Source organism: Falco rusticolus, chromosome 15, assembly GCF_015220075.1.
Source record: "Falco rusticolus isolate bFalRus1 chromosome 15, bFalRus1.pri, whole genome shotgun sequence".
Taxonomy (NCBI): Eukaryota; Metazoa; Chordata; class Aves; order Falconiformes; family Falconidae; genus Falco; species Falco rusticolus.
In genome coordinates, this window is record NC_051201.1 from 3,325,481 (window position 1) to 3,339,913 (window position 14,433).

Sequence of the window (14,433 nt, forward strand, 5' to 3'; positions counted from 1 at the left end):
CCCTGAGCACGTTGCCCAACGCGCAGCACCGTGCTCACAGGTGGAGGCAGTCTGCATCTCGCAGGCAGGGGGTGGAAGGAGCTGGGCTGTCTGTGGAGCCCTCCTCCCTGAGGCAAAGCAAGTGAAATAGAGGTGACGCCAAAATAGACAAGACCATGAGAATGGGATATTCTGGGGAAAACCCAGCTGCTCCCGAGGGAAGGGGGGAAAAAAAATCCCTATGTAAAATATATACATTCTTTGAGTTCCATTATTCAAAGAGAACTCAAAGTCCCATTAATTTCTTGTGCAAGTAAAATAGCTTCTCTGGAACATACTCAGTACACAGATGCCCCAGACACAATGAATTCTGAGCTCTTGCCTCAAGGTTTCTAATCAGAGTCAGCTTATTCACATAGTCGCAGATTCAAAGGTCATTTTGAGCAGGCAATGCTTTTTTTTTTTCCATTTGCAGTTGTCCTCTTAGTTAAGGCAAGGACTCTGTTAAGTGACATCCATTCAAGAGGTCACTGCACACGGTTCACAAGGACAAGCAGGCTCTTCAAATTTCTACCAGCTCTCATTTCAGGCTGCTTGCAAACTCAAGCACCAACCTCTTTAATCAGTTACAGCTGAAGGGTTATTTCTTTCCCACGACCACAAGAGATAGAAACCGAATAAAAAAAAAAAAAAAGTACATATGCCTGAAACTGTGGGTTCTGGAACAGAAAATAGCAGCTGAGAAGATGGATTGTCAGATGGTGTTGCTGTTACTGCCTCCACTGGCGTGAGTGCTTGGGGCTCTGTCTTTGCTGTTCCCCAAGGATGTAATTAGGATGCAGCGCCGTAGGTCTCCATTCATGGAGTTTCCTGGAGGCCAGCAGCTGTCCAAGGGCTTTCCCTTCTGTCTTTTCAATAGCCTAAGACTTGGGAATTTAGAATTATTCCTTACTGTCATAGCAATTTACTGCAGAGAGAAAATGAACAAATCATGTGGCAACTGACTGAGGAAAAATCAGTATTTATTCTGCATTGATTACGAATCACAACATGTTTCCTAAAGCACAGATGAATAATGCTATAGTCAGATGCCAGCTCTGTATCTAAAGGTACACTCACAGTATTTAAGAACGTGCTTGCCTTTTAAACACATTGAATTGTGGTTTCATCAATGAATGGTATTATGTCTACCTTTAAAAAAAAAATACAAAAACTGGAATACAAAGATTCAGGAATGGTGTATGTGAATGTGTGAAGTCACCAAAATCCCTTTTCTCCCCATTTATGCAGCATGTCCCAATGATCTTTTTTCCAATGTGCTCAGAATGGAGCTGTAGGATTGTGTTGTTGGATGCTGACTGGTGGAAAATTGGTTATTTAAATTCCAGGAAATGTCTGATTTTTCAACTACAACTGGTTTCTAATTAGGGAAGAATCCAGCTGTCAGGCAGCAGAGGAATTATGAAATGTTAAAATCACTGGGGGCGATGGAGAACAATTAACATTCTCAGCCGTAGCGTCGTCGTTGTGCTCTCCAAATGCTGGGCTGCTTACCTTGCAAACGCCCGTGGTCTGCTTGGCTGAGGGATCCTATGGGAGTTGCACATGACAAGAGAACAGTTTATTACTTAAACTCTTCTGGGGTCAGCAAAAGGTCATGGAGGCCTAGAGTTTCTTCTCATTGAAGTCACAATAATCAAAGGTTTAGAGCCAAGTGAGTCAGGTGGCGTGTTTCAGCACAGCCCCGTTGGCTTCGGTGGCTTCAGTGGGATGTGCAGTCACCAAGGACCTGACACACTGGCCTTGGTGGGAGTGGGATTATTAGAAAGCAGTTCAAGATTTCTCATCAGTTTAGGCAAAGCTGCATCTTGTGGTCCAAAGGCTCAGGAACCAGAGCCAAGCTGGGCTCTTGCTGCTGTTGTGTTGGAAGGAGGAATTGGAGGAGGAAGGTGAAGGCAGAGAGACAGAGCCATGAGGTAATGGCCAGCCTTATGGTTGAGTTGGCACGAACAGAACAGCTGTAGTTGCTCAGCTAGAGCTGGCCCAGACTTGTGACTCTGCAAAGCTTTTGGTGGAACCACCTGGGTGAGGGCAGGTCATCTGCCCTTCATGCTTGAATTTGAGTTACAGCAGCTGGTTCCTTGCTGAGTCTGTGGAAACCAGTGAAAGGCCCCGAACTGTGGAGCTCCATCCAAAGGCAGCCAACCAACCCAGCAGGAATTTGTATGAGGCAGCTTGGGGAGATGTTATCTTATTCTGGAGTGATTGTCCTTGTTTTCTTAGTCCATACCTTCAGTACGGATTTCTAACAGCCTAGTAATCAAACTGAATGTATTGATAATTTTGAACTGATATTAATTTAGAGCTGCCTTTGTATTAGTCCAGGTTTGTGTTATATGTGATGTTTTGGCACTCTCGCATTGTGCCCACGTGCCTTGAGTGAGAAGCCAGGCTGGTGAGATACAAGATACGTGCATCTCACTTCGGCTTGAGAAGGTACTGGCGGGAAGACAAAGTAGCTTGGAAGAAGTTTCGATGTTATCTGAAAAGTCAAAAAATCAAGAATGTGTTATAGTTGGAAACAATCAGCAGAGATAATGCTGGACTCCAGGAGGTGGAAAAGAAGCAGCCAAAAGGTGACCTTGAGGGAGCGCGTATGTGTAAATACAGAAAGCACTGAGTGTTAGAAACTATGGTTGTTGCCTGGGACAGCGATGACTCTTTGGACAGGCTGGGAAAGGAGACAAAAGTCATGCAAGTTCTGCTCTGCGGTTCTCATTGCCCAAGCTGGATGTTAGTTACAGCAAAGCTCAAGCCAACAAGTTGGATCTGAGCACCCTTGTCCAGATCCAAGTTTCATCTGCTTGATTTTGTTCTTGTTTATGTGGGAATGACTTGGCTAGTGTCAGCACTTTTTGCAATGTTGCAAAATCAGTGGAAGTGTGATCAGAATTTGGTCCGACCTGATCTATAGCGAGTCGATCCTACAATGTCGTGTTAGAAACTCAACGCTGAACTTGCAGTCATATCCCTTCCTGCTTCTTCTGAGATCGTGGACCACAGACCACCCAACTAGTCACGCTCTTGGCCCTTGAGGATCTCCCACCCCACAGGACTGGCCCTACAGAGGGTGCGCTAGATTCCCCCGAGCCAAGCCCAGAGGCAAACTTTTGGTGCCCAGGTCTGACCCTTCTAGAAAATGCAGAGTGAGCTGGGAACTTGGGCTCTAAACCTGGATGTGAGCCTTGGCTCAGATCTATTGATACCAGTCCTATCTCTCTTTTGGGGATGAGATAAATATTTAAGAGTGCTCAGCTGTGTGTTTTTGTAAGGAATATGTATATTCTTGGATAAGAAGATGAGTCACGTTTATGAGATAGTGCCTGGCTGTTACTGCAACACTGTAAAGCAGCTATGTTAAGACTATATTAAGCAACAAGTTGAATAATTATTTAAAGATGAAAAGTCACATTTCTCCACTAAAAGAAAATGTTAAGAGCTCTGTGACTTACCGTCTCCTTTCCAACAAGAAGAGTTTTACAGGAAAGGACTGATAACCCCAAAGAAAAAGAAAAAAAAAAACAACAAAAAAACAAGGAACGAGGCAGAAAGTGTGTCCCACATGCAGTGCCAGGAAATCAGATTACTGTTATTTGCTTATTAGATAACGCTGCCTTGGTAGGTAAGAGATACAGGTATGAATTAAGAAAAGGCATTTGTGGCCAAGGCTTGATACCGCAGAGCAACAAGTGTCTTGGTGAAATGCTGCATTCAGTCCTGTGCACAGAGCACAGGCTCGGTAGGCAGTGAGGAATGGCAGTGCAATCTCATACCAAGTCTGGTGCAGCAGGGCCTGGAAAGGCTGAAAAAGGTGGATTTTGGGAAAAGTAACCATTTCCAAGGATCTACCTCCTTAGTATGGTCTAGAAAAATGTATAGAAGCAGGGCAGGTTAAGGGATGTACTGTACGGTGCTCGGAGGATGTGTAAAACCAAGCAGCATGCAAAGGACTGCTGTGACTTCAGGACCAGTCCAGTACGGGTGGTGTAACTGGAAAATGCTGAGACTCTAAAGGCTTATAGGTTTATAGTTGGAAGTTCGGAAGGGACCATCACTGAGAACACCATGCCTCGTTCTTCCCATTGCTGCAGACTTGTGTCTGCTGGAAAACAGGACTCGGGGTGACAGCACCAGAGTTTGCAAAATGTGCTTGGAGGAGCTGGCACAACAGAGCAGCCCCTGTGCGGGGATGCGGTGCTGCAGCCAGCACCCTTGTGGGTGCGCAGCTCCTTAGCGTGGAGAGGATGCTGCCGAGAAAGTATACGACAACCTAGTATATATTTTCTAGGCTTTAATTCCTCTAATTTTTTGCACCTGAATAGGTTGTGAGTATTAATTGATGTGACAGTATACATAAAATACATATGAAGCAAAAGCCTGAGCATTTTTAATGTGGAATGCATGCAGAGGCTGCTGTGGGTAGATGGTGAACTGGGCACCCAGTGACCACAGACATTTGCTGGTCTGAAGGACAACTTGACTTCAGGTCATGTTGATTATTAATCACCTGTGTCGACCTATTTGTTAGGTTAGGACCAAAACCAATCCCCTTAAAAAACTTTAAAAGTGAAATAACCCCCCTCCCACTTCCACCGGAACAGCCCTCCGTGCAGCCCGCTGGATTTCCAAGCTTGGAACGGGATTTAAAGCAGAGAGATGACATTACACACAGCCTGTCAGCACGCCCTTCCAGAGCCCAGGCAAAGCAAGACAGCCTCTCTCATTACAGGTGGAAAAACATTTTTTAAGCAAAGCTCTCTGTAGAATTACCACCGTGTGCACGCAGCGGAAGACAGCGGAGGGTTTTGCACTTTATCAGCCGTGTTTCCGATGCGCGTGCTCCCACAGTGTCAGCTCGTCCGCTGGGATGGGATGTCAGATAAACAGGTAGTTTGTACTTTGCTGGAGCCTTCCTCATCCTCAGCCAGGGAAGTCGGCTGAAATCCGAGGTATAAAAAAATAGGAGACCAGATTCCTGAATAGGTGTAAGCTGGCGTGCCTCCATGGCATCGGTGGAGCTGCGCTGATTTATGCAAGCTGAGAAATCTGCTCCACGGTGTGCTGGAATAGATAATTTTTCTTTGCCTTGCTCTTGGAGGGGTGGGAAAAGGAAAAAAGTTATAATGAGGATGAAATTGTCATGGTTTTGAACAATGGCTTTGGAAATTTCTATTCTCGCAGCTCATGGGGAATATCACTTCTCAGGGGAGAAGGGAATGGCTTCTAGAGGATGACACAGCTTCCTCCAGTTCCATTTTGGAAAAGTCTGTGCTCGTTTCTTCAACACCAACCAAACAACACAATAAAACGAGTCATCGAGCACACCTACTGCTGATGTCTTCTGCATTTCACGGGAAGGTGCCAGACCCTAATAAAGCATCCAGCTGCGGACCACCCTAGGCTGTGGGCCTGATCCAGTGGCAGGACTGCAGGAGAGTGGTCTTCCATGGCCTCGATACTTGTACTGCTGTGCTCCCCGGGGGCTGCAGCTTCCAGGCTTGCTGGAAGCACCCTCAGAGTGGCTGAAACCTGAGGCATCTCCTGGGGCATCCTCCCAGCAGGCTCCCAAGATGCTGAGAGGTGCTGCCAGCACAACAGACTGAACCAGGGTTTGGGTATCCTTCATCTCTGCGCTGTTTTAGAGCTCATCCTGAAACCATGGCTGGCTGACAGGTGTAGGACTTCCCTGGCATGGTTCTGTTCAAGGAGCTGCGTGGTTTTGGCAAACCTTTGTGAGGAAAAGAGGGGAAAAAAAAAAAAAAAAGCCAAATGAAAGGATATGACATAACTGATTTAGTTACCTTAGGTTGGTAATTAGCAAAGATGCGATGTAGCCTCATATTGTGGTAAGAAATACGTAATTAATCTGTGGAACTCACCACCGCAAGACACCACTGAAGCTGAAGGGCTTAATGATTTCAAACCCAGCCTGTAGGATTATGTGACCATGGTTGTGTTCAATTTGATTAGTTTGGGAAAAAATCAAAACCACAGCAGTTTGGATGAAATGAAATCCTACATGTTTTGGTGCAGGACTGAAACCTGAGCCAAAGGGTAGAAGATGAGAGGGAGATTTTTGACAGGTTATTCCGTAACTTCCCAATTTGGGATTTCTTCTTGGAAGCGAGATACCAGAGAACAGGGAAAACGGCTCCAATCCAGTTCAGAAGTTACCTAGGAATGTGCAGACCTAAACTCCTCGGTTTCAAGAGGTAGAAAGCTCTTCCTTGCTCCTTCCCTGATTTCCCAAGCAGAAACCATGGACATTTGCTAATGCTTTTGCTTATCGCAGCCTTCCCCCATCAGCAGATCTCTGCCGTGCACTTCAACTTGAACTTGACCACAAGTCAACAGGAGGCCTTGATAGATAGACAGATAGATTTTGCATGTCTTTTCAAGCCGGTTCCCTTCAACAGGTGTTTTCTGTGTCTGAGGTTACTTTGTTTATATAATCCTTGTTCCATTTGGAAGGATGAAAAATATCAGTCCATTTTATTGTAAACAGACTTAGGTTCTCTTAAACACTAAAAGGAAAGGTTACAAGATTAGTCATAGGCTTCTCCCCCCGCCGCCACCACCTTGCTTTGTTCCCCCCTTGCAAAATGCATGGGAGCCAGCAACCCTCCCCTCGCGCTGCCGTCGGGGTGCGTGGCGCGGCTGCTGGTGGGGGCGAAGCCTCCCCGGGCTCCAGCCCTGCGTGCTGCACCGTGCTCCAGATGAGGGCTGGTTTGCTACGTGGGGGGTCTTTGCGTGCCGCCTGAGCACTGGCTATCAGTTTCCAAATACAAGCTTGGATGAGTGTCCAGGTTTTATCTTCCGTTTGCTGCCAACAATTCTCATTTTGATTTTTTTTTGCCTTTTTTTTTTTCCCCCGCCTCTTTTTTTTTTTTTTTTTTTTCTTGACAAGCATCCATGAGTGAAAGCTCCATCATGGAAAGACAATCTTTTATAATGACAGAAGCAGAGCCAGGGATCTGTGTCAAAGGGCTGAGATACTGCCTTGCTGAGAAAGCAGAGCAAGGGCTGGCCTGAGCTTGGTGCGTGTACAAGGTGCATTTGGAGAAGAGATGGGAAGGATGGAGCCCACTGGAATAAGTGTGGGATGTAGCAAAAACAGGCTAGCAGCCAGAACTGGGTGGCTTTACTGCGTTCCTAGTGACCCTTATATATAACAGGGCTCCCCATGCCTTTCTTCAAGAGGTTGGCCCATGGCACGGCCATACCCCAACACCAGGACAGCCGGTGTCCGGGGCTCTGGTTTCCCCTGGGCTCTGCAGAAAGCCCCGGTGATGTGTATAAATGAGATCTGTGCAAAGCCTGTGCTCGAGTCCGTGAACTGCAAAGGGGCATGAGCATCTTGACAGGGCCTCCTAACATAAGGCATGTGTGCGTGAGCCATGGTATGAATCATTGGGGCCTGGAACGGAGCTTTATTTAGGATGCAGAGTCAGAGAAAATTCCACCCTTGTCCTGGGAGCAGGGGAAAGCAGGTGTTTTTTTCCATAAACTGTCCTTAGCCCTGAAGTTAACGGCCATAAATTAAACAGGGGAGGGGAACAGCAGATGTTACTCTAAGAATCCACGTGTGTGTGTGTGTCTGAAGGTGAAAGCTAAATATAGGGGGTTTATTTCTTTTTAAATCAAAATCCAAAGAAATGTCCATACCTTTTTCCTTTCTGGCTTGACAGGTCACACAGTTTTGAGAAATGCACCTTTCCCCCCTCCCCCCCAGGACTGGCTCACCCCTCGCCCCCCGCATGGTCCCGTGGCTGAGCAGGATGCGGGCATCCCGCTGCCCCTGCTCCGCTCTGCATCTGCCTTCAGCCACCACATCGCTCCCAAGAGCCAGTAGTGAGGGATCTGTTGCAGCCTTTTGGTTGAAAGAAACCCCCTGTATTCCTGATGAGATCTATTTCTTCCCTTTTTTCCTAAAACGGCCCAGTTCTCTTTCTCCCAGTTCCTCTCACCCGTGAATCCCTGGGGAGGATGCACTGGGAGCTTGGCACCCAGAATCACCCAGGCACAGCCCACTGTTGCTGTCCCCGTGTCCCCAGTGCCCACGCAGGGAAGGGCTGGTGGTGTCAAGGCTACCTAAGCTGCCTGTCCCCGCACCCTGTGCCTTTGTGGTTCAGCCCCGGTGGGATGCTTCCATCCCAGCTACCCCTTCCTGCCCGGGATGCAGGCTGCAGCGCTGAGACAGCCGCCCAGCTGGACCTCACCATCACCTCCCATGCTTTTGCCCTCCTCCCCATGGCCGGTTTACCTAATGGCCTTTATAAACACAGGAAACATGGTTATTTTCCAAAAAAAATCTGTGCGCGGCTGTTCACAAGAGGCACACCATCAGGCAAAGCAGCGCTGATGGGGTGTGGGCAGTCCTGGGTTCATGGTTGGACTTGATGGTCTTAAAGGTCTTTTCCAACCTAAATGATTCTATGAAATACAGCAGGGAGGACAAGCCCACGCACTGTCCCGTGGTGGGGAGGGGGGGCACAAAAGCCCCAGGGAAGCATCTGAGGGCAGGATGAAGAGGGATTGCTGGTGGGACAGCATTTAAGTCCTTTTCAGGTGTGTGGAGGGCTTTTGGGGCGGGTGGGGGGTGCTTTGCTATTCAGATTGCCTGATGGGCTGCGTGTGCACCTGGACGAGGTGGGCTGCACACCTGCTGTATAAATAAATGGGAAAACTGAGGCACACTGGAGGCGCATCAAAATAGCCCTGTTCCCAGTATCCCCAACCCCAGTCCTTGCTGGATCCAACCATAGGTCTTTGCCAAGCCTTGCAGCTGTGCATGCAAACACCAGGCACCCAGAGGCCGGGGCGATGGGCTCAGTGTGTCCTCTCAGGCTGCCCTCTGCCCACTCACAGATGTCTCACAGTGAGTGAAGCTGGTTTAGGTTTCTCCAGCCAAGATGATTTTGTACCCTGCAAGGGCAGAAGGGGATGCTGCTAGCCACAGAGACCATTCAGCCCAAGGTTCGTGCTCCATGGCCACCTTGCCTTGGAAAAGCTGTCCAAAGGATGCTGCTTCAAGCTGGGCATTTAGGAGCACCCCAAAACACCCTCGGCTTTGCAGTTCTCTGTGAATTGCTTTAAATTGTTTCTTTGCAAACTGGGCCAGGGATACAGGACCACTGGGGTCCACTCCCAGAGCTGGGAAGGGGCCATCTTCACCTACTCCTTTGGACCTTATTTCCACATGCTTTTCCTAGTAGATCTGCATCTTTCCCACGCGCTGCAACACCCAACTCCTCCAAAGCAGGCAGGAGGAGAGGAAAGGAGGAAAAAATAGAAAAGGAAAAAAAAAAAGGAAAAAGAAAAAAAAAAGCAAAAAAAAAAAAGCCCTGGGGCTAAATTGAAGCCATTAGTAGCCTCGAACTGATGACAGCGCAATAAATTACTAATTAACCTTCAGGGCGAGTTCAACACCTTGGGGATAAGTGTGAAAACACGGAGTAATAAGCCCTGACAAAGTCAGGGAGCAGCAGCTCCCGCCGGGCCAGGGCATGGTGCACTGCCTTTGCTTTAATGGGGATTGCTGTGCGGTGTAGGGCGGACAGAGAGCAGCAAAGTGGGGGCACCACGGCTGGGACCTTGCCTGGCCTCAGTCCCAAGACCTTAAAAAAATATATAACCGCATTTCTGCCTTGTTTTTGCAAAACTGCATCTTACTCGGATGTCTGGTTTAGTGCAGCCACGCTTGAAAAAAAAAATATGCCACCCGCCTATGGGAAATGTCTTCAATTACAGAGAACAAGGGCTGGCTCTGGGGGATGTTGTTGCTGTTGTAATTGCACCAACCGATCAGTCCCTCGGACTGACTTTTCCAGAGCAGGCAATTGCCTTGAACCCCTTGGCCATCCCTGCGGGAGGTTTCTCTTGGATCTGAGAGCAGCCCAGGCCTGGAGGGCTCGGCCCGTGTCCACGGGGGATGGGGCACCCAGCACCAGCCCCCCTTGGCTGAGCCCTCTGTGTGGTGATTTGCCCTTGCAGAGATTTCGGCACAGAAATGCTTACAGTGATTAATGCTGTGCAATGCCAACCTGATTAGGGCAATACACCTCATTAGGAGAAATGACCACATATTGCAAAGAATTATTATATATATATTTATATTTATATATATATATATCAATCACTGTGTTGCAAGAAGTGGAAGGAAATTATAATTACCCCAACCTGAGCCTAGTCTCTGCAGGTTTCTGTGGTTGTTGTTTGGATTTTATTCTCTGGCAAGGGGGGAAATGCAATCCTGACCACCCATGAAGTGCGCGGAGCTCTTGGAAATGTGAACATGTTGGGAATGGGGAGCTGCAGTTGCTGGGGTCTGGGAGGGGGGGCTGTGGCAGAGGACAGTCCCCACCTGGGTGAAAATGAAGATGTAACATGTGCTTGAGGCAGCAAAGCGATTCACACATCAGGAAAAAAAATGTGCAAGCTTTCAGCTCTTGCCTGCCCTAAGGAGGAGCCCAAAGCCACCCCAATCTGTACAACCGAGAGCTCTGAGACACCACCACCCCCTCTTTAATTTCCCTCCTAGCACTGGAGCAAGTATTTGCAAGGTTCATTCTTTGGCATCTTGCTGCTGATCAAGCAGGGGACGTTGCCAATAGAATTGCATCAAGGTCTTTTCAGTTGTAATGGTGTATGACATTTCTGAGACCAGATATGGCTCAACTAATCATATTTTAATAGCCCTACCTTTTAGGAATGGACTGGCTTGGAGTGTACACAGTAATATTTTAATTTCTGAGCTCTGATGAGCATAATTTTGAGCAGGTATTCAGTTTCTGCATGTTCTGAATCGTGCTCCCAGATGTTCAATGCCAACGGACTATAAAGAGCAACTGCAAAAATATAATATTTAATACCAAATGTCAGTTTGGGTGTTCCACTCAATTTCCTGGAAAGATCTTTAAACTCGTCTTATTTAGCTTGAATACCCAATCAGTTCCATACTCCAGCCCGAGCTATGTAATTCCGCATAACTAAGTTCTCTAATTTCTGAGATGCAAATGTAGAGCAGATGTAAAAGGGGAGTGGAGGGAAAGGGGGATGTTCCTGCATTTTCAGCAGCACCGGTTATCAGTGCTGGTTGGATCAGAGGGAAAGAACTGTTAGGCTTTGCAAAAAATGCAGCCCCCAAATGCTTTGGACCTTAAACAAGGGCTGTTGGAGAGGGGGTGGGTCAACCAGATGGCCCTAGTCCTGAGAAATCAGCCTGTTGGGGTGGCCAGTTCAGAGCAGGAATGAGTCCACTCGGTGGACCTGCCCTGCTAGCAAAGCCCCATCCCGTTAAATGAACCTGAGCTGCTGAAAGGAGCACTGAGATTTCAGGGGACTGAGGATGAAGGTGAGCTTATGGCTTTCTTGGCACTGGAATGGGACAGAGAAGAAGCTGTGATCCTCCGAGGTAGACCCAGACTCACTTTTTGCTGATTGCCCTGTTGTCCCACATGTAGATACTCTGATGGTCTGTGGCCATCAATTTGACTCGTTACCTATGAGTCACCTCTTTCGTCAGCTGAACATCTGCAATCACTGCCCGTATAGCTCCTAGCACCGTCCTGGCATTACTGTCACGAGGGGAATCAGTAACAGCAGAAGAAAGATCCTTCCCTTCCTTGGACCCTGGCCCCTACCAGCCAGCAGCTGTCCCCGCCGCAGTCACCGCAGCTCTGGTCCAGAGGGTTCATGCGTCAGACCCAACACAGTTCCCCACCAAGCTGGTCCATGTGGGTCAAAATCTGAGCTACGGGAGTCCCAAGGGAGCAGGAGCAGAGAGGCCACCCAGTCTAAGGGCTCACTGGTCTGGAAGAGGGCAAGGCGGGGGGCGTAACCCCTGTGGCAGCCCCTGCGAGCGCTCCCAGGGCTCGAAACGGAGCAGCTGCCACTCGCAGCACTATCCATCACCGCGGGCTCTTTGAGTGCGGTGAAGTTATTTGACCTTTTTTCTGCTTTAAAAAAGAAATACAATAAAAATGCGATTCTGGCTACAGCTTCTAAAGCAGAACTGACCAAATACCATATATAGTATCAACTAAGGACAGCCACAGACTTCCTTCCATCTTTTTAAGCCATCCCCCTTCCTACAGCACTATCCAAGTTGCATTAATCATGGGCTTCTTCAGAGTAAACGAGATTAATCTGCCCTCTCGCCATTTCCCTGATGTTTTGCAGCAAATCTTGGATGCATGCAGGATCCTGTGCATCTCGCAGGCTCGGTGGCCGTACGATGCAAAGGAAACAGTAGCTATTTCTATCAGGTCAAGCCTCACAGTGTTTCCTGCTCCTCCGAGCAGATCAGTCCCAGGTGGTCAGAGCCCCATGCACAGTTAGGTCAAAAATGCTCACTTTCTCCATGCTTGTTTGGCAAAAATAAAAGCCTTTTGCTGAGTGACCCGTCCTACTTCTTTGATTCAAAGATCTCAGCAGCTTCAAAGACTGCTTCTGTGTCCTGGTCTTTGAGCATTTGTTTTGAAAAAAGCTCAGAACAAGCTTCAGGAATTGAGCTGGGTGAATGTTTCTAGCTACCTGTTGGTGTCTGACTCCCTGGCAGTTTCTTCCTTTTCTTGTTCCCAAACACATTTGCCAAAGAACTCCCTGGAGATGTGCTCAGTGTTAAGCAGACATGTGTAATGTAATGCATGTATTCAGAAACCATTAAAAAAAACCCCAAACCCTCCGTGCTTTATCTAAGCTCATCACAGTCTTTCTCTCACATGGGGGATATAGGTCCTTCATGTCATGTCCTAGTATTGTTATAAACAAAACTCTTTAAAATGTCTTTTTCTCTTCTTTCCTTTTATTATAATGGGAAAACTGCTCTTGTATTCTGCCACATGAAAGTAGATTTGCCTTCATTTGTGGCCATGCTGATTACAAAGCCTTGGAGATCTTTAATTAAATCGCTTGGGTTTTGTGTATTTCTTTCAAAGAAAACCATCAAAATAGCATTTGTGACTCATTACAATTATAACAGCGATGCTATCGTATTTGCCTTCTTATATTACTTATTTTGATCAAAAACGCTGCATGCCACGCATACCTTTAGCAGCTCGCGGGTGTGCATCCCTCCTGCACCGGGAAGGCGATGCTCCCCAGCAGCGCTGAGGCATGGCTGGCCTTGGCATCCGCCAAGGGGAACCGAGCACATCTCTAGCTGGTTTATCACTCTGCTGAAAGCCACGAAGTCAAGACATTTTACACATACTCAAAGCCAACACCTACAAGTGACTGGAATAAGCACAGAATTTATTCTTGATATATCTGTATCATTGGGGTGTCCTGAAAGCTGTTGCATGTTGCATTCAGTACACTGGTGCTGACCTGCCTTGCTCAAAATTGCTCTCCAGAGGGTTTCTCTCTTGCCTTTTCCCCTGTTTTTTTTAAGAGCAACAGGGCCCTGGCAAGGTAATTCAGTGTCTGCATTGCCTTCTCTGGCCCTTCAGCCCACCAGCTGAAGTAACCAGCTATATCGACCGCAGAGCCCCTGTTCTGCTGGAGATCGTTGTACGTGGGCGCCTGTGTTAACTGTGCTGAGTTTCTTGTTCTCTGGTTTTTTTACCCCCTCTGTTACATCAGTACAATGCAACTTTTTTAGACCAGGGATGGGGCTCATTGACTCCTGCAGGGACACTGCAGCCCAGCAGATAACTGGTGCCACGACAGCCCCCAGCAAAGGATAACATCAGAGTTACAAGCTTTCTGGGGAGATTAATCCCACCAAAACTAGCCATGCCCTATGACTGTCACTGTGACACAGTGACACAGCTCCTGGGGCACAGACCTCTTCTTAAAGACAGAGGTTACTGTGGAGAAAGACCAGAAATGAGAGCAAGGCTTTGAAGGGCTCTATGATGGGGATGAGAAAAGGGCTATCTCCCACCCGTGGTAATCTGGAACACTTTGTGGGTTATATTTTAAGGGCAGACATGCCCTGAGTTTTACTCCTTAAGATGGGATCAGGATATTCCCCTGCTGTTGTTCCTAATGAAGTTGCAGCAGAGGTCCCTCCGCTTTTGCATGAGGTTCTGGGTAGGTCTGGCTGCAAACGGGGTGGACCATGAGGGCTTTTTAAGAGAGGACAGGGATGGAGTTGCTGACTCCCCAGCTGATCTCACAGGTCCCACCTGTGGGAGAAATTGCAGAGGGGCTTCATGACTATGCAGGCATGATTTATCAAAGCTTGAGGATACCCTAAAACCACATTGCTCATTTGTCCATAGTCCTTGCAGGACTCCTCATCTGTGGTGGCCTCAAAAGCCACCCTTCGTGTGATCATGTCCGAGTGGCAGGGGGGGAGCAACACATGCCTTTTCCCACTGCTGCTTCCACTTGCTGGGGCTGGGGAGAAGGCAGTCCTGGCCCCAGTGCTGTCGCACTGATGATGAT